The following is a 21,057-nucleotide window of genomic DNA, read 5'->3' as shown; positions in this document are numbered from 1 at the left end:
TTTGAGTTTTAAATTTCTAATGTTTTTGGATTTTATAGCTTTTCCAATGCTCAGGACCTTAAAATATTTTTAATCTTAAAGGGAACACGCAAGTAATACCACAAACTAGGGCAAAGCCCTAAAGCAAAAGGGGAAACCCCGAATAAGCAACTAGCGTCTCAAAGAGACAAACCACAACAAGAAAGATAGCGTCCCAGGAAGAGAGAAAATGGTCCAAGATCCTAAGCAAGCAAAGCTCTAATAAGACTGAGTTAGCCTCTAATCAAAAGCGAAGTAATCAACAACTCTAAATGAGAAACTCCGAACTAACAACACTAAAGAGGGGAACAAATGAGTCAGAGACTCTCTAATACTACAACTTAGAGGAGGAATGAGTCAAAGACTCCCAAATAACGCCAACAGAAGAACCAATGAGTCAAAGACTTCCTAGTAGTACAACAAAAGAACGAATGAGTCAAAGACTCTCTAAAAGAAATGGAAACATGAGTCAAAGACTCCAATAACACCAACTAAAGGATAGATGAGTCAAAGACTCTCTAAAAGAAAAGGAAACACGAATTTGCACATTTGGCAGAGGTAAAACACCCAGCCGGGCCGGACAGCTACCTAGCCCTAGGGTGCAACAAATGTGCAACCCAATACCCATAAGGGTAGGGGTATGAAGCCAAGCCGAGTAGGGCGTTCTTCCAAAACCAAACGGCGCACAAAGAGGACTAACGAGAGAATGAGACCGGGCAGGTCTCCCAAACACACACAAAGATGAAGGTGCTTTAGAGATTTTAAGATGATTTTCACTTAATTTTTATTTTTTTAATGGATTTTACCAATTTTTAACCATATGAGTGATTTTACAAGTGAAGCTGTTGCAAACGAACTCGAAATGAGTTGAAACTTCTCCACCAACAAGATATGATGAGATGTAATTTACTGGAAGATTTTTACAGATTTTTACATTAAACTCATATTTAATATGGATTTAAAAATTAATTAACCAGATTGCAAAAATAACACATAAACTACTAGAAATAGATATCTAAATTCCATGAAATTTCTACAGTAGTAAGAGATAAGTGAAAATAGCATGCTGTGAGATTTCCATGAATTTAGAAAACTATTTACTATCAGTTTCGGATTTTTCAAATTTCAAACCAGATTATGAATTAACACTACAGCTCATATGAAACAAGATCCAAATCACTTGAAAAATTTTACAGAAGCAAGAAGTATAGAATTTAAGACTACTGTAAAAGTTTGGAGAATTTTATCTGTGATTTGACGTCAGTAACAATTTTCCCAAAATCTGATAATTTTCAAAGAATGCGTAAAATAATATACCAAACAAAATCCAAAAATTCTCACAAATTCATGGTAGAATGTATCATTATCATATTATTTTCCCACGAAATTTCATTATTTTTGGAATCTGTTTAGTATATCGTTTAGTTTTCTTTGTTAAAAATCATGCAAAAATCCGAAAATATACCAAATAATTCTAAAAAAAATTCCGAGAACGGTGTACCTACCTGTGATCGAAATCCTCGCCGAATCCGAGAGCCGAAAAACTCGAAAATTCCGCCTCCGTGCGATCGCTTCCGCTTTCTTTCTCTTTTTGCTTCTTTTTTGTTTCTTTTTCTTCTTTTCTTGTTTCTTTTCTTTTTTTTTCTTTTCAACCCCTCATAGCAACTTTGTTAGAACACATGATAGAAGAGAAATGAGTTCTCCCTCCTTACTCACCCTCATTGAACCATTTATAGCAAAGGAATGGGAGGGTGGTGGCCACCATTGTGGACTTATTCCATGGTAGGTGGCCACCATTGTGGACATATTCCATGGTAGGTGGCCACCATTGTGGACATTGAATTTTGACATGTGTGTGGCCCCATGCATGTTTTTTAAAGTCCTTTTGAGTAGGTAAAAGATAATCCAAATGGGTCCCATATGTGACCAAATTCCCAATTGTGCATAAAATCATATGCCCCACTCCAAAGTATGATCGGAACCGTTCATTTGATGGGCGACAATGTGATTTAATTTGTGCTCCGCTAATCAATCCTATGGGCTGATCCAAGCCATCCAATAGATCAAAATGTGAATATGTTACCCCATTTTTAAATCACTCCCATTTGATGATCCGAACCGTCCATTTGATGGGCGACAATTGATGATCTTGACCGTTCGAATGGTGGTTCGCAATGTAAATTGGTTGTGCCCCCTTAAATCATTCCTCTATGACGATCCAGACCATCCAATTGATGGGTCCCCTACCTAAGTAGGTTGTGTCCTCCTAAATCATTTCAATGGGCTGATCCGAGTAACTCAACCTGATGATCGTAACAAAATTGGTTGTTAAAACGACTTCTCTGAGATCTTGACCGTTCTCTTGATGATCATCTTTAGGTGTTGGATCGAAGTAGGTTCAAAACTCATTTTTCACTAAAACAATGCGCGGGCCACCCTGTTTGATCCAAATCTAAACAAATGCTCAAGACGGGCCCATCAATCGGATCCAAATTCTCTCTTGCTCGGATTCTTGGGAATAATCTCTCTCAACACTTAACGGAAAAGTGTGAAACATGGCGGAAATGATTGAACGGGATTTCGCCCAAGCATAGCGAACTTGGGTCCGGTCAAAATGGGGTGTCTACAGATGCCCCTCTTTGGCAGAGCGTGTGTAACACGCGAATGGCAAAGCTGAACAGACGACACATTTTGACTGACCCAAAAGCAAAACAATTTTTTGGTTTTTTTCAGCTTTAAAATGATATTCACAAAGATAAAACTCTACCAACAATAGAGAGATAGCCTCTCACTAACTCTTAACTCGGCAACTAAGACATCTCAAAGAGATAGTCTCTCCCTAATACTCATGACTCAACTATCTAAAACAAATACGCAAGGGCTCTATTAAAGCAAACACAAACACACTCTTTTTAACAACAAAGCTTTAAGAAAACTAACACAATGAAATTATTTTTAGAGAATGTAGACCATTATCAATGCAAATATAAATCAATCACCCGAACAAATGTGAAACAATCACTCAAAGAGTCGGTAACACTCTGGGAGTTTCAAAACAATCACCCAAAGAGTCTGTAACACTCTGAGAGTCTCAAAACAATCACTCAAAGAGTCTGTAACACTCTGAGAGTTTCAAAACAATACAGAAATCTTTATACTCAAAGAGCCCTAACTACCCGAAGAGTCTCTAACACTCAAAGGGTCTCAACTACTCAAAGAGTCTCAAACGCACACAAAAAACCTTTATACTCGAAAGAGTCTCAACTACATAGAGAAACCTTTATACTCAAAGAGCCTCAACTACCCGAAGAGTCTGTAACACTCAAAGGGTCTCAAAAGAGTCTCAAACACATCAAAGAAACTTTTATACTCAAAGAGCCTCAACTACCCGAAGAGTCTGTAACACTCAAAGGGTCTCAACTACTCAAAGAGTCTCAAATACATCAAAAACTATTTATACTCAAAGAGTCTCAACTACCCGAAGAGTCTGTAACACTCAAAGGGTCTCAACTACTCAAAGAGTCTCAAATACATCAAAAACTATTTATACTCAAAGAGTCTTAACTACCCGAAGAGTCTGTAACACTCAAAGGGTCCCAACTACTCAAAGAGTCTCAAATCAACACAAAACACATTTATACTCAAAGAGCCTCAACTACCCGAAGAGTCTGCAACACTCGAAGGGTCTCAACTACTCAAAGAGTCTCAAATCAACACAAAACACATTTATACTCAAAGAGCCTCAACTACCCGAAGAGTCTGCAACACTCGAAGGGTCTCAACTACTCAAAGAGTCTCAAATCAACACAAAACATTTATACTCAAAGAGTCTCAAATCAACACCAAACATTTATACTCAAAGAGTCTCAATTACCCGAAGAGTCTGCAACACTCGAAGGGTTTCAACTACTCAAAGAGTCTCAAATCAACACAAAACATTTATACTCAAAGAGTCTCAACTACCCGAAGAATCTGTAACACTCGAAGGGTCTCAACTACTCAAAGAGTCTCAAATCAACACCAAACATTTATACTCAAAGAGTCTCAATTACCCGAAGAGTCTGTAACACTCGAAGGGTCTCAACTACTCAAAGAGTCTCAAATCAACACAAAACATTTAATACTCAAAGAGTCTCAACTACCCGAAGAGTCTGTAACACTCGAAGGGTCTCAACTACTCAAAGAGTCTCAAATCAACACAAAACATTTATACTCAAAGAGTCTCAACTACCCGAAGAGTCTGTAACACTCAAAGGGTCTCAACTACTCAAAGAGTCTCAAATCAACACAAAACATTTATACTCAAAGAGTCTCAACTACCCGAAGAGTCTGTAACACTCAAAGGGTCTCAACTACTCAAAGAGTCTCAAATTAACACAAAAACATTTATACTCAAAGAGTCTCAACTACCCGAAGAGTCTGTAACACTCAAAGGGTCTCAACTACTCAAAGAGTCTCAAAACAAATCAAAACATTTATACTCAGAGAGTCTCAATTACCCGAAGAGTCTGTAACACTCAAAGGGCCTTAACTACTCAAAGAGTCTCAAATCAACACAAAATTTTTTATCGATCTTATATCGAGTTCATTGATAGCATAGCTATCTCCTGCCGAGAATAAATGGGAGTGCATGATCATTGCTGAAAACCAAACTCAAATAACTTGAAAGAATTTTTGGGTATTGACTCTTTTAAAGAGAGGAAAAGCATTCTGTTAAGATTTGAAGATTGCAAAAGTAGGTTCTAGATTCCGCTGGGGACTAGATTTTCTAAAACATTGACTCTTTGAAAGAATGAGTTCAATTGAGGAATTTGATTCAAGAGAGTGTTCAAGCTTCTCTTGCCTCTATTTGCTGAAAATATTTATCTCAATTTTCTTGTATTTGATATCTTTTATGACTCAAGTCATAAAAGATGCCCCTAGTATGATTACTTCCATGACAGAATCCATAGGAGAGCAAAATCAGGATAGGTAAGAAAATTCAAGTTTGCATGGGTTCTTTCTCTGGTATATGGGTAAATGGATATCCACAAATGGATGAGTCTGAGAATTTTTTCCTTCCATTGCTCACTACTTGAGGCTTTGATGTCTTTGGCAAGTTTGAACAAAATGTCTCTTGCCCTTTCCTTGATTTCTAAACCAGGATCTACTCTGAATTTTCTTCACATTTAAAAAGGTATACTCTCGCTCTTCCAGTGCCAAACACTTCGGACATTGAGAGAGAAAAAAATGATAAAAATAAGACCAAGACTTCCAATGACTCAATCAAAGAAGACTCAAATTACTCAAGGGACTTGACTCACTTTTGATTCACCCTTAGATAAAATGTGTTATTTTATTATGGTAAGGCTAGGCACTCTTAGAGTACTCTTGAAAACCATGTCAAGAGGCTCTAGTTTCCTCCATCGGGATTTCCGTCATGGTTATTAACCCCTTCGGATTGCTCAGTCTTAATGCCCCTAGTTTAAAAAAAGATATCAAAGCAAGTCTTGTCGACACTACTCGGATTCCAGGATCCTGCCCTGTGTAGAGGTTGCTTCTCTGTCTCCTTGATTTGTCTTTTCGGAAGAAGTCAAAATTAATGTCTTCCAAGTTTTCAGTCTAAAAGACCACTTATCTCAACTTTTGCTTTCCAAGCTTTCAGTCTAAAAAACTACTTATCTCAATTTTTGCTTGTACTCAAACTTAGGAATTCTATGTAACTGAGGAACTCCTTCTGCTTCTATTCAACTCAACTTTTCATGGGAAGTATTTGCCTCTGACTAGATTGTCTCTTCAAGTTTTCAATCCAGCATACCACTACCCTTACCTTCTGATAAGTCAATCATTTTGCTTGTTGACTTAGCAAGAAAAACGACTTTCACCTTTCTCTAGGCCGCCCTTTCGGGTTTTCAACCTAGCGGATCTTCAGACTCTCATTCTTTTCTTTCTGTTTTTCTTTTCATTCGCCTCGAACCTTTACTTGTTTCACCAGAAGGACTTTCTAGGTGGGCTCGGGTTCAAAAGGGTTAAATACCTAAGGTTCTAAGGATTTGGACCGAATCTGGTCTAGCCAGATTACCTACGTACCCCAAAAATGGAGGATCAGGTCCGCGTAGTTCGCTTAAGGATTTTTCAAAGAATGGTTTAGCATTTAGCTTCAAAATTTTGAAAAGGGATTTTATCCCAAGGTTTGACCGAACTTGAATTAATCAAGTTGCCTACGTACCCCTGAAGAAATGAGGATCAGGTCCGACGTAGTTCGGGTGCATAAATGCCCCGGATTTATAATGTGTTTGAAAAGAAACATTGGCTTTAAATTGTTGGCCCAAAGGGTTCTCAAAAGGATTTTAGGATTTTGGCTATTAAGGCTCAAATGTCCAATGATGGCCTCCTGATGTATATGATGTACAAGCTCTTGAATGCTGAGGTTCAAAGACTTAGAATTTTTTTTTTTATCGAGGAGTCTGGCGGTTTTCTGGCAAAACTTCAACCACTGTGCTCCACTCTCATCTCAAAGATCTTGGATTTATGCTCAAGATTCCACAACTCCTTGTCCGAAAATCTTCTCTCAGTATTTCATCAGCTCCACAGGATGTCTGATGCTTATCTCTTTAAAATTTTACTCTTCAACTGGATGTCTAAAGCAGATGAAGTCTTGCTTTGCTCAACGACAGGGCATTCCCCTGGTTTATCCTTATAGGATCAAGCAAGACTACCTCAAACCCCTCTAAACAGGTTTATCAATTCTTTGCGCTCCTTAGGAGATAAAGTTTTTCCAATCCATTTCTCCCGAGTTTCGAATTTCGATACCACTATCAATGGCTTCGATTTCTTCTTCAAGTGGCTATGCTCGACGCTCTTCCTCTCGTTTGACCATCTTTCAAATCTCGAGGGGAATTTCGTCTGCATTCTCATCCGAGAAGGGGGTCTTGTAGTTGTTTTAAACATTTAATCCAAGAGTGAATCATAAAAAATTGAAGATACAGACTCAAATGCTTTATTGAATTGAAATACTTTGAAGTACATAGATGACTTTGAACGCGCCTCAGTAGGCTCTACATTGAATTTAATCAAAAAGCTAAACACCGACTCTGAACGAGAAAGACTGATTGACATGACACATTTTCTTTTCTTTTTTTAACATCAACATAACTGAACTTTTCCAACTTCGAGAGAAGAAAGTTGATGTACACTCAATGAAAGACAAATCTAAAGACACAGGACACTTCTTCAAAGGTAGTGAACCGGCACTGAAAGTTTATAGGTGATACACCTTTCTTCATGATAATAATAATTACAAAGTTCGATCCCGAAGTAGGAATCCCAGAAAAGGCAACTCCACAAGGTCTAGGTTAAATGGGGCAACAAAAGGCTTATGCTGACAATGTGGGTAAAGCAATAGACTGATGTATCGAATGAATTCAGAAATGGTCAGTCTTTTGGAAGAAGGGCTTTTTGTTGAACACAGACTTTTGACTTAGAAGCAATCACACTATCTCAATAGTCATGGGATAAAAATTCTAAACAAATAGAGAAAAGAGTAATCTTGAAATACATCAACGGGTATGTTAATTTGGAAAGAATCCTCAATCTATTCCTTAAGATGTTCTTTGGGTATAACCGTTCTTCTTTTGGGAATGAAAGAGTCAGGAACGATAAACATCCCTAATCAGAATAAGTTTCGATCTCAGCAACGATCATGCACTCAAAGAATACAGGTAAGATCAAACTTTTCCATCAATGATTTCGATATGATCCAAAGGTAAAAGATATATGATAGGTAAACATTGATCAATGAAAAATCAATGGCTCAGATAATAGACCATGGCCATAAGAATGACAAAAGTAGAGTCCAGGGCCAGATCTAAAATCTGAATGATGGATATCAACAACTGTAGATCAATATGATTAGATCAAGATGAGATGAGATAGCATAAGATTGCTTTCAACGGATGGATCATGAATGACTAATCCTATGAGATCTTTGGAAATGAATGGGATTTACATCCTAACCCCAAAGGAAAAGTTTTTTTAATCTTCGCACATTTTATCAGTGTTACCTGAAGGCATCAATCCTAACCCTAATCTAGCGGAGTGGAGAGAGGATCTCGACTCATGACTTTGTTTGTGTACCTAGGACCGATCGTAGCCATTGGAAGATGGACTACGGCTTAATCTAGACACAAATGGGTTGGATATCCTAAACTAGGCTCACACACGTGATGCACATGTGTTCGTATACTACATGCATGTGTGGGTTAATCTAGGGGTAAGGCCGAGAGTTCCCTTAGCGCGAATCCATGTTCGATATACTGTACCAGTGTCCGGCGTATCAGTACGTGAACAAGAGATCCGTTTACGTACCATAAAGGTACTAGGCTAAGGGTGGAATGCTTCTCTAGCACAGAGGCACCAGGTGATGAAATCCCAGTCAACCATGCTAGATAACACTCCGGGTTCCTAAAATAGGACGTGCGTGCATGTGAGATGCAGGGGTTTAGATGAAAGTGATGTAAGTGTGTGCAATAAGTTTGTGCAATCTATGATGCCTTCAGGTTTTGTTAGATTAAGTTTGAGTAAATGTGATGAGAAAATAAAGCATACAAACTAATCTAACAAGCATAAAAGAGATAGAGTTTTCATGAGCCAGTTGAAATAGATTCAAATGAGTTATCCTTTGGAATTGTAATGAAGTTAGATTGTCCCCAGCAGAGTCGCCAGTCTGTGGGACCCGATCCCGCGAGAGGGGCGTGGGGCGCGAGCCGCCGCGCACTATCCCTTGGTCTCTCGTACCCACGCGATTGGCGTGTGCCTTTCATTATTGATTTTAATTCGTCTTTTATGTGAACTTGGGATCACTAAGGCAATCCGAATTCCACACAAAAGAGACTGACAGAGTCGCCACCTAGATGTGGGATCTAGGACCCATAATTAACCAGAAATCTAGACTCGCTACCTGGTTACAAGAATGGAAGGTATGGGGATTTATCCACCACATGCACCATTCCTGCCCGATAATCGGTCTTCAATTCCAAAAGTTAACTCTTTTAAATTCATTTTTAATGGCTCATTCAACTCTCTGTTAATGTGCTATCTATGTGACATGCATCCTATGATCTAATTTCAATGTGAATCCTAAATGTGTATCTTGATTTCTTAATTGGTTTGGATTCAATCTAAGTGAAAGTTCTCCTAAAATTCTAATTTCATGGAAAATCCTAAGTGATTTGATTGTTTCAACAGTTTTAAAAGTGATTAGCCCGAGTCCTCAGATGGTCTGGTATTCATCCAAAGAAGCCTACGTATCCCCGCCTCCACGAGAATCAAGGCAACGTAGTTCTTCGCGCCTATTCTAAGTTATGATGCCTAAGACACCTAGCCCTCTATCCTAAACTCGATCTAAAAGACCGGACCAATTATTAAAGTTTATTGTACGATTATTTAAATTCCAGTGAATTGTGAATTTTAGGACACCCTATATGCCCTAACTAAATGCAGATTAGCCCTACGCTGATGCAGGTGGTTCTTACAACCTATGTGTGACTAGGCTGTATTTCCTAAGGAAAACCAAGGGTGGACTAGCGTATCCTACTCTAGTCATCACTCGGCGATGTGGATCGCCAACTGACCGGACGGAGGCGCTCCTATAACTCTAGGACAGACCTCTAACTCTAAAACAAGCACACAGCAAACAATCAATCAAACAACCTATCAAAAGAAAAATCCTAACTCTAAAATTCTCTATCGAGGAGAAACTCCTAACTCTAGAGGAAGGTCTTTTGAAAACAATATTTTAAAGGTTTTTGAAGAAGGTTTAAAACGTTTATTTACAAAAAAAGTTTGGCTGGACTTGGGATGTAAATCCCAAGCTGCACTACGTACCTCGGAAGAGGATCAAGCCAACGTAGTTCGAAAATCGAACTCGCCTAATACGCTTCTAAAAGAAACACTCAACACTTTAGATTTTTTTTAAGGTTTTTGATGTTTTCAAATGTTTTTTGAGTTTTAAATTTCTAATGTTTTTGGATTTTATAGCTTTTCCAATGCTCAGGACCTTAAAATATTTTTAATCTTAAAGGGAACACGCAAGTAATACCACAAACTAGGGCAAAGCCCTAAAGCAAAAGGGGAAACCCCGAATAAGCAACTAGCGTCTCAAAGAGACAAACCACAACAAGAAAGATAGCGTCCCAGGAAGAGAGAAAATGGTCCAAGATCCTAAGCAAGCAAAGCTCTAATAAGACTGAGTTAGCCTCTAATCAAAAGCGAAGTAATCAACAACTCTAAATGAGAAACTCCGAACTAACAACACTAAAGAGGGGAACAAATGAGTCAGAGACTCTCTAATACTACAACTTAGAGGAGGAATGAGTCAAAGACTCCCAAATAACGCCAACAGAAGAACCAATGAGTCAAAGACTTCCTAGTAGTACAACAAAAGAACGAATGAGTCAAAGACTCTCTAAAAGAAATGGAAACATGAGTCAAAGACTCCAATAACACCAACTAAAGGATAGATGAGTCAAAGACTCTCTAAAAGAAAAGGAAACACGAATTTGCACATTTGGCAGAGGTAAAACACCCAGCCGGGCCGGACAGCTACCTAGCCCTAGGGTGCAACAAATGTGCAACCCAATACCCATAAGGGTAGGGGTATGAAGCCAAGCCGAGTAGGGCGTTCTTCCAAAACCAAACGGCGCACAAAGAGGACTAACGAGAGAATGAGACCGGGCAGGTCTCCCAAACACACACAAAGATGAAGGTGCTTTAGAGATTTTAAGATGATTTTCACTTAATTTTTATTTTTTTAATGGATTTTACCAATTTTTAACCATATGAGTGATTTTACAAGTGAAGCTGTTGCAAACGAACTCGAAATGAGTTGAAACTTCTCCACCAACAAGATATGATGAGATGTAATTTACTGGAAGATTTTTACAGATTTTTACATTAAACTCATATTTAATATGGATTTAAAAATTAATTAACCAGATTGCAAAAATAACACATAAACTACTAGAAATAGATATCTAAATTCCATGAAATTTCTACAGTAGTAAGAGATAAGTGAAAATAGCATGCTGTGAGATTTCCATGAATTTAGAAAACTATTTACTATCAGTTTCGGATTTTTCAAATTTCAAACCAGATTATGAATTAACACTACAGCTCATATGAAACAAGATCCAAATCACTTGAAAAATTTTACAGAAGCAAGAAGTATAGAATTTAAGACTACTGTAAAAGTTTGGAGAATTTTATCTGTGATTTGACGTCAGTAACAATTTTCCCAAAATCTGATAATTTTCAAAGAATGCGTAAAATAATATACCAAACAAAATCCAAAAATTCTCACAAATTCATGGTAGAATGTATCATTATCATATTATTTTCCCACGAAATTTCATTATTTTTGGAATCTGTTTAGTATATCGTTTAGTTTTCTTTGTTAAAAATCATGCAAAAATCCGAAAATATACCAAATAATTCTAAAAAAAATTCCGAGAACGGTGTACCTACCTGTGATCGAAATCCTCGCCGAATCCGAGAGCCGAAAAACTCGAAAATTCCGCCTCCGTGCGATCGCTTCCGCTTTCTTTCTCTTTTTGCTTCTTTTTTGTTTCTTTTTCTTCTTTTCTTGTTTCTTTTCTTTTTTTTTCTTTTCAACCCCTCATAGCAACTTTGTTAGAACACATGATAGAAGAGAAATGAGTTCTCCCTCCTTACTCACCCTCATTGAACCATTTATAGCAAAGGAATGGGAGGGTGGTGGCCACCATTGTGGACTTATTCCATGGTAGGTGGCCACCATTGTGGACATATTCCATGGTAGGTGGCCACCATTGTGGACATTGAATTTTGACATGTGTGTGGCCCCATGCATGTTTTTTAAAGTCCTTTTGAGTAGGTAAAAGATAATCCAAATGGGTCCCATATGTGACCAAATTCCCAATTGTGCATAAAATCATATGCCCCACTCCAAAGTATGATCGGAACCGTTCATTTGATGGGCGACAATGTGATTTAATTTGTGCTCCGCTAATCAATCCTATGGGCTGATCCAAGCCATCCAATAGATCAAAATGTGAATATGTTACCCCATTTTTAAATCACTCCCATTTGATGATCCGAACCGTCCATTTGATGGGCGACAATTGATGATCTTGACCGTTCGAATGGTGGTTCGCAATGTAAATTGGTTGTGCCCCCTTAAATCATTCCTCTATGACGATCCAGACCATCCAATTGATGGGTCCCCTACCTAAGTAGGTTGTGTCCTCCTAAATCATTTCAATGGGCTGATCCGAGTAACTCAACCTGATGATCGTAACAAAATTGGTTGTTAAAACGACTTCTCTGAGATCTTGACCGTTCTCTTGATGATCATCTTTAGGTGTTGGATCGAAGTAGGTTCAAAACTCATTTTTCACTAAAACAATGCGCGGGCCACCCTGTTTGATCCAAATCTAAACAAATGCTCAAGACGGGCCCATCAATCGGATCCAAATTCTCTCTTGCTCGGATTCTTGGGAATAATCTCTCTCAACACTTAACGGAAAAGTGTGAAACATGGCGGAAATGATTGAACGGGATTTCGCCCAAGCATAGCGAACTTGGGTCCGGTCAAAATGGGGTGTCTACAGTTACTGAATCTGAACAAACCCCCGCTATAATTTGACCGCAAATGAAATGTCAGAACGAATTCCGTTTATCGAATCAAACGACACTATCACCCCGCCATAATAAAGACCGGACGTATTTGAATTCACTATCCGGCAGAAAATAAAAAGATCCCAACCGAAACGTAGGAGGCGTCGCACTAAACGTGCGTTTCAGTTCGCATCGATGTTCCAGAACCGAAAGATTGTTCGAAAAAAGTGGTAGATAGCCGAAAAAAGTGACAGGGGTGCAACACGAGGACTTCCCAGGAGGTCACCCATCCTAGTACTACTCTCGCCCAAGCACGCTTAACTTCGGAGTTCTGATGGGATCCAGTGCATTTGTGCTGGTATGATCGCACCCAGCATGCCTCTCCATTGTCAAAGTAATAAAGAGTTTCCACTCGCATTGTCGTACGAAGTCCGTTTAAATGAAAGTGCGAAAAAATCCTGCTAGATGACACCGGATGGACGATCCGAGCATGTCGGAAAGCCGGATGACCGCCAAGGCTGTCATCGCGCGATTAATCTTCCCGAGTACCCCCGAATCAATATAAGAATCGCCACGATCTGACGGGCGGATCAAAAGTTATCGTCGGAACGATATTTGTGCACCAAGGGTAGCTCACGGCCAGTAAACACCTTCCGACCGGATTCATGACTCGCATCCACTAGTACACTCATCCGCTATAGCCTGTACGTCACTGAATCTGAACAAACCCCCGCTATAATTTGACCGCAAATGAAATGTCAGAACGAATTCCGTTTATCGAATTAAACGACACTACCAGCCCGCCATAATAAAGACCGGACGTATTTGAACTCACTATCCGGCAGAAAATAAAAAGATCCCAACCGAAACGTAGGAGGCGTCGCACTAAACGTGTGTTTCAGTTCGCATCGATGTTCCAGAACCGAAAGATTGTTCGAAAAAAGTGGTAGATAGCCGAAAAAAGGGACAGGGGTGCAACACGAGGACTTCCCAGGAGGTCACCCATCCTAGTACTACTCTCGCCCAAGCACGCTTAACTTCGGAGTTCTGATGGGATCCAGTGCATTTGTGCTGGTATGATCGCACCCAGCATGCCTCTCCATTGTCAAAGTAATAAAGAGTTTCCACTCGCATTGTCGTACGAAGTCCGTTTAAATGAAAGTGCGAAAAAATCCTGCTAGATGACACCGGATGGACGATTCGAGCATGTCGGGAAGCGGGATGACCGCCAGGGTCGTCAACGCGCGATTAATCTTCCCGAGTACCCCCGAATCAATATAAGAATCGCCACGATCTGACGGGCGGATCAAAAGTTATCGTCGGAACGATATTTGTGCACCAAGGGTAGCTCACGGCCAGTAAACACCTTCCGACCGGATTCATGACTTTCATCCACTAGTACACTCATCCGCTATAGCCTGTACGTCACTGAATCTGAACAAACCCCCGCTATAATTTGACCGCAAATGAAATGTCAGAACGAATTCCGTTTATCGAATCAAACGACACTATCACCCCGCCATAATAAAGACCGGACGTCTTTGAATTCACCATCCGGAAGAAAATAAAAAGATCCGTACCGAAACGTAGGAGGCGACGCACTAAACGTGCGTTTCAGTTCGCATCGATGTTCCAGAACCGAAAGATTGTTCGAAAAAAGTGGTAGATAGCCGAAAAAAGTGACAGGGGTGCAACACGAGGACTTCCCAGGAGGTCACCCATCCTAGTACTACTCTCGCCCAAGCACGCTTAACTTCGGAGTTCTGATGGGATCCAGTGCATTTGTGCTGGTATGATCGCACCCAGCATGCCTCTCCATTGTCAAAGTAATAAAGAGTTTCCACTCGCATTGTCGTACGAAGTCCGTTTAAATGAAAGTGCGAAAAAATCCTGCTAGATGACACCGGATGGACGATCCGAGCATGTCGGAAAGCCGGATGACCGCCAAGGCTGTCATCGCGCGATTAATCTTCCCGAGTACCCCCGAATCAATATAAGAATCGCCACGATCTGACGGGCGGATCAAAAGTTATCGTCGGAACGATATTTGTGCACCAAGGGTAGCTCACGGCCAGTAAACACCTTCCGACCGGATTCATGACTGTCATCCACTAGTACACTCATCCGCTATAGCTTGTACGTCACTGAATCTAAACAAACCCCCGCTATAATTTGACCGCAAATGAAATGTCAGAACGAATTCCGTTTATCGAATCAAACGACACTATCACCCCGCTATAATAAAGACCGGACGTATTTGAATTCACTATCCGGCAGAAAATAAAAAGATCCCAACCGAAACGTAGGAGGCGTCGCACTAAACGTGCGTTTCAGTTCGCATCGATGTTCCAGAACCGAAAGATTGTTCGAAAAAAGTGGTAGATAGCCGAAAAAAGTGACAGGGGTGCAACACGAGGACTTCCCAGGAGGTCACCCATCCTAGTACTACTCTCGCCCAAGCACGCTTAACTTCGGAGTTCTGATGGGATCCAGTGCATTTGTGCTGGTATGATCGCACCCAGCATGCCTCTCCATTGTCAAAGCAATAAAGAGTTTCCACTCGCATTGTCGTACGAAGTCCGTTTAAATGAAAGTGCGAAAAAATCCTGCTAGATGACACCGGATGGACGATCCGAGCATGTCGGGAAGCGCGATGACCGCCAGGGCCGTCAACGCGCGATTAATCTTCCGGAGTACCCCCGAATCAATATAAGAATCGCCACGATCTGACGGGCGGATCAAAAGTTATCGTCGGAACGATATTTGTGCACCAAGGGTAGCTCACGGCCAGTAAACACCTTCCGACCGGATTCATGACTTTCATCCACTAGTACACTCATCCGCTATAGCCTGTACGTCACTGAATCTGAACAAACCCCCGCTATAATTTGACCGCAAATGAAATGTCAGAACGAATTCCGTTTATCGAATCAAACGACACTATCACCCCGCCATAATAAAGACCGGACGTCTTTGAATTCACCATCCGGAAGAAAATAAAAAGATCCGTACCGAAACGTAGGAGGCGACGCACTAAACGTGCGTTTCAGTTCGCATCGATGTTCCAGAACCGAAAGATTGTTCGAAAAAAGTGGTAGATAGCCGAAAAAAGTGACAGGGGTGCAACACGAGGACTTCCCAGGAGGTCACCCATCCTAGTACTACTCTCGCCCAAGCACGCTTAACTTCGGAGTTCTGATGGGATCCAGTGCATTTGTGCTGGTATGATCGCACCCCGCATGCCTCTCCATTGTCAAAGTAATAAAGAGTTTCCACTCGCATTGTCGTACGAAGTCCGTTTAAATGAAAGTGCGAAAAAATCCTGCTAGATGACACCGGATGGACGATCCGAGCATGTCGGAAAGCCGGATGACCGCCAAGGCTGTCATCGCGCGATTAATCTTCCCGAGTACCCCTGAATCAATATAAGAATCGCCACGATCTGACGGGCGGATCAAAAGTTATCGTCGGAACGATATTTGTGCACCAAGGGTAGCTCACGGCCAGTAAACACCTTCCGACCGGATTCATGACTGTCATCCACTAGTACACTCATCCGCTATAGCTTGTACGTCACTGAATCTAAACAAACCCCCGCTATAATTTGACCGCAAATGAAATGTCAGAACGAATTCCGTTTATCGAATCAAACGACACTATCACCCCGCTATAATAAAGACCGGACGTATTTGAATTCACTATCCGGCAGAAAATAAAAAGATCCCAACCGAAACGTAGGAGGCGTCGCACTAAACGTGCGTTTCAGTTCGCATCGATGTTCCAGAACCGAAAGATTGTTCGAAAAAAGTGGTAGATAGCCGAAAAAAGTGACAGGGGTGCAACACGAGGACTTCCCAGGAGGTCACCCATCCTAGTACTACTCTCGCCCAAGCACGCTTAACTTCGGAGTTCTGATGGGATCCAGTGCATTTGTGCTGGTATGATCGCACCCAGCATGCCTCTCCATTGTCAAAGTAATAAAGAGTTTCCACTCGCATTGTCGTACGAAGTCCGTTTAAATGAAAGTGCGAAAAAATCCTGCTAGATGACACCGGATGGACGATCCGAGCATGTAGGGAAGCCGGATGACCGCCAGAGCTGTCATCGCGCGATGAATCTTCCCGCTTACCCCCGAATCAATATAAGAATCGCCACGATCTGACGGGCGGATCAAAAGTTATCGTCGGAACGATATTTGTGCACCAAGGGTAGCTCACGGCCAGTAAACACCTTCCGACCGGATTCATGACTCGCATCCACTAGTACACTCATCCGCTATAGCCTGTACGTCACTGAATCTAAACAAACCCCCGCTATAATTTGACCGCAAATGAAATGTCAGAACGAATTCCGTTTATCGAATCAAACGACACTATCACCCCGCTATAATAAAGACCGGACGTATTTGAATTCACTATCCGGCAGAAAATAAAAAGATCCCAACCGAAACGTAGGAGGCGTCGCACCAAACGTGCGTTTCAGTTCGCATCGATGTTCCAGAACCGAAAGATTGTTCGAAAAAAGTGGTAGATAGCCGAAAAAAGTGACAGGGGTGCAACACGAGGACTTCCCAGGAGGTCACCCATCCTAGTACTACTCTCGCCCAAGCACGCTTAACTTCGGAGTTCTGATGGGATCCAGTGCATTTGTGCTGGTATGATCGCACCCAGCATGCCTCTCCATTGTCAAAGTAATAAAGAGTTTCCACTCGCATTTTCGTACGAAGTCCGTTTAAATGAAAGTGCGAAAAAATCCTGCTAGATGACACCGGATGGACGATCCGAGCATGTAGGGAAGCCGGATGACCGCCAGAGCTGTCATCGCGCGATTAATCTTCCCGATTACCCCCGAATCAATATAAGAATCGCCACGATCTGACGGGCGGATCAAAAGTTATCGTCGGAACGATATTTGTGCACCAAGGGTAGCTCACGGCCAGTAAACACCTTCCGACCGGATTCATGACTCGCATCCACTAGTACACTCATCCGCTATAGCCTGTACGTCACTGAATCTGAACAAACCCCCGCTATAATTTGACCGCAAATGAAATGTCAGAACGAATTCCGTTTATCGAATCAAACGACACTATCACCCCGCCATAATAAAGACCGGACGTCTTTGAATTAACCATCCGGAAGAAAATAAAAAGATCCGTACCGAAACGTAGGAGTGTGGAACCAGATCCGGGACGGGCGTGAGGGGACGGGCCCCCGCGCGAGTCTCTAGATCGTCCACGTGAAGGAGAGCCCCACCAAGGAACCCTCGAAAGAGTGCCCCTCACAGCATGAGCGGCGATGTAAAGTGAGATACCTCTCGATTCGGGGACTAGCCCGGATTCGAGACGCACCTCGAACAAAGAAAGAGTCGCCATCCAAGGAAGTGGGCCCTGGATCCCATGCTGTGCTCTGTTGCAACGGATAACCAGAGATATAAAATAGGGTTCGTGCCTGATGACGAATGGGGAAGGGATTAGGCGCCCCCAATTCGCCCAAGTGCTAGCACCTGGTCTCTCATGCCATTTATTATTAATTTTGAAGAGTTTTGGGAGAAAATCATGCGAAATGGGAACGGATATCCCCGAGATAACGTCTAGCTAATCATGCATGTCTCAGAGATGAATAAGAAGCACACACAAAAGAAATGAAAGATATGTCGCCTAAGAATAGCTAGGTTATGAGTGCCATGCCTAATTGGTGTCTAAGTTCTGGTGGACAAGCACATGCATGCTACAGCTAAAGGTATAGGATCTGTACATGAAAATAAGAAAACACAGCAAAATACGCAACACACGACTCAACAAGACAAATCCTAAAATTCTAATGCAGGACTTGACTCGGACCAGGATGGCCATCCATCCTAGCTGCACTACGTATCCCGGCCTCGGGAAGAATCAGAGCCAACGTAGTTCGGTGTCCTATGCTAAACTACAATGCCTAAACCTCTAGGACCGCTATCCTAGACCCGATCAACTAGACTCGACTAGTTTTTAAAGCTTTTTGTGCGATTGCTTAAATTCAAGTGGATTGTGATTTTTACGACTCTCTATATGTCCTAACTAATGCAGGTTGTTTAGCCTTAAGCTAATGCAGGTGGGCCCTACATCCTATGTGTATCTAGGCTGTGCAACATAAAGAAAACCATGGGCTGACTATATGCTTCCTAGTCTAGCCATCGGTTCGACTAAGTGTCTGACCGATCGACTCGAGGCCTCCTAACTCTAGGGACACTCACACGACAGGACACACCACATCAATACAAATCAAGACCGACTCCTAACTCTAAAACACCCTAAATATCTAGGACAGACTCCTAACTCTAGGGGAAGATCTTTTTGAAAAGGTTTTGAAGTTTTTTGTATTTTTTTGAGGTTTTGAAGTTATGAAAAATGGTGAAAGTTGTGAGAAATATTTACAAAAATGGTGTCTAAAAATGGTGAAAGGGTGTAAAAATGGTGACTGAACTCAGGGTGCCAGCAGCACGCCTGAGCTGCCTACGTACCCCTCAGCTAGGGATCAAGCCATCCGTAGTTCGGACCAGAATTCCTAACTACTCTGCACATGACTCAAGATTTTTTTTGAAATTTTGATTTTTAAAATGTTTTTGGATTTTGAATTGTTTTTGAGATGTTTTGAATTTTCAAGTGTTTTTTGGAATGTTTTTGTTGTTTTCAAGTATTTTTGAAATGTTTTTATTATTTTTTTGACACCAGAGAATAAAATCCTATCATCATACGGGTAGGGAGACTTCTGGAATCCCGCAAAGGTTGGATAGCATCCTATGCTTTGCGGGGGAACGAACAGGAAAATAACTCGGCAAGGGTTGGACAGCATCCTATACCTTGCAGGAGCGGGTAAAGATCACGACTTGATGAGAGGATGGACAGAATCCTAACCCCTATGATGATAGGAAAAACTCCTGGACTGACTGAAGGACTGACTCATGTGCTGAAGACTGTTATAATTACTATTTATAATTACTATACAAGATTACTATTCAAAAATACTATTCATAATTACTATTTATAGGTACTATTCAAAACTACTATTCATAATTACTATTTATAAGTACTATTCAAAACTACTATTCATAATTACTATTTATAAGTACTATTCAAAACTACTATTCATAGTAGGACTCGTTGATGTGGGACCCGCTGTTGTGAGACCCGCTGTTGTGGGACCCGCTGCGGGACCCGTTGTGTGACCCACTGTGGGACCCGCTGATGTGGGACCCGCTGATGTGGGACCCACGGATGTGGGACCCTCTGTGGGACCCGCTTTGGGACCCGTTGTGGGACCCGCTGATGTGGGACCCGCTGTGTGACCCACGGATGTGGGACCCTCTGTGGGACCCGCTTTGGGACCCGTTGATGTGGGACCCGTTGATGTGGGACCCACTGTTGTGGGACCCGCTGTTGTGGGACCCACTGTTGTGGGACCCGTTGATGTGGGACCCGCTGATGTGGGACCCGCTGATGTGGGACCCACTGCTGTGGGACCCGCTATGGGACTCGCTGATGTGGGACCCGCTGGGACCCGCTGTTGTGGGACCCGCTGTGGGACCCGCTGTGCGAAGAATGAATAATTATAAAATAAAAAAAATGAACTTACGCCAGCTATGGGAGGAACAAGAGATCCAGGAAGGTGTTGACAGAGTCGTGCTTGTGTGGGGCCCGCTGATGTGGGACCCGCTGATGTAGGACCCGCTGATGTGGGATCCGCTGGAGGTGGGGCCCGCTGGAGGTGATCGGTGGATGGCCGGTCGGAGATGGGTTTGGCCTCGCCGGATTCCGGCTGGATTGCCGGAGGAGAAGACTCTCTCTCTCTCTCTCTCTCCCTCTCTCTCTCTACAGATCTCTCCTCCCTCTCTCTCTCTCTCCCCTCTGCAGATCTCTCTCTCTCTCCCTCTCCCCTCTGGTTTTTTTCCTTTTTTCTTTTTTCTCTCTGGTTTTTCCCTTGCTGTTTTCCCACCCGTTTTTTTTTTCTTTTTTTGTTTTTTTTCTTTCTCTGCGAGAGAGAGAGATCAGAAGACCCATGATGACGAGTCATCATGAGGGGAGAAAATGAGAGTCTTTTGTCCCCCTCTTGTCCCCCCTAATTCCCTTAAATTTTGCAAAAAAATAAATAAAAAAATAGAAAACAATTTTCAAATGGCATCGGATGCCATACGAAAACCAAAACTACTCATTACGCCCATTTTTAAAAACGAAGAAAATGATGACCGTCCTTATTCTCTCTTTGACCACATAAGCGGGTCCCACAACAGCGGGCCCCACACAAGCGGGCCCCACGCAAGCGGGTCCCACATCAGCGGGCCCCACATCAGCAGGTCCCACACAAACGGGCCCCACAAAAGCGGGCCCCACAAAAGCGGGTCCCACACAGGCGGGTCCCACACAAACGG

The 21,057-nt window shown here is 42.0% G+C and overlaps 7 non-coding genes across 7 annotated transcripts; all 7 read right to left on the bottom strand.

Moving 5' to 3' along the window:
• Positions 1 to 12,904: 12,904 nt before the first annotated feature.
• On the bottom strand, positions 12,905 to 13,023 carry LOC143872123 (5S ribosomal RNA). The gene has a single exon (XR_013246881.1). It is a non-coding gene; the product is annotated as a 5S ribosomal RNA (ribosomal RNA).
• A 597-nt stretch (positions 13,024 to 13,620) lies between these two features.
• On the bottom strand, positions 13,621 to 13,739 carry LOC143872122 (5S ribosomal RNA). Its single transcript, XR_013246880.1, has one exon. It is a non-coding gene; the product is annotated as a 5S ribosomal RNA (ribosomal RNA).
• Positions 13,740 to 14,336: 597 nt separating this feature from the next.
• On the bottom strand, positions 14,337 to 14,455 carry LOC143872121 (5S ribosomal RNA). The gene has a single exon (XR_013246879.1). It is a non-coding gene; the product is annotated as a 5S ribosomal RNA (ribosomal RNA).
• Positions 14,456 to 15,052: 597 nt separating this feature from the next.
• LOC143872120 (5S ribosomal RNA) lies at positions 15,053 to 15,171 on the bottom strand. Its single transcript, XR_013246878.1, has one exon. It is a non-coding gene; the product is annotated as a 5S ribosomal RNA (ribosomal RNA).
• A 597-nt stretch (positions 15,172 to 15,768) lies between these two features.
• Positions 15,769 to 15,887, bottom strand: LOC143872119 (5S ribosomal RNA). The gene has a single exon (XR_013246877.1). It is a non-coding gene; the product is annotated as a 5S ribosomal RNA (ribosomal RNA).
• A 597-nt stretch (positions 15,888 to 16,484) lies between these two features.
• Positions 16,485 to 16,603, bottom strand: LOC143872117 (5S ribosomal RNA). Its single transcript, XR_013246874.1, has one exon. It is a non-coding gene; the product is annotated as a 5S ribosomal RNA (ribosomal RNA).
• Positions 16,604 to 17,200: 597 nt separating this feature from the next.
• Positions 17,201 to 17,319, bottom strand: LOC143872116 (5S ribosomal RNA). Its single transcript, XR_013246873.1, has one exon. It is a non-coding gene; the product is annotated as a 5S ribosomal RNA (ribosomal RNA).
• Positions 17,320 to 21,057: the final 3,738 nt, after the last annotated feature.

The sequence above is a fragment of the Tasmannia lanceolata genome, unplaced genomic scaffold, assembly GCF_043159265.1.
Source record: "Tasmannia lanceolata isolate RefF3 unplaced genomic scaffold, GAP_Taslan_0.1 ptg000003l, whole genome shotgun sequence".
Taxonomy (NCBI): Eukaryota; Viridiplantae; Streptophyta; class Magnoliopsida; order Canellales; family Winteraceae; genus Tasmannia; species Tasmannia lanceolata.
The sequence above is the reverse complement of the archived record's forward strand: the minus strand, read 5'-3'. Positions and strand labels throughout refer to the sequence as shown.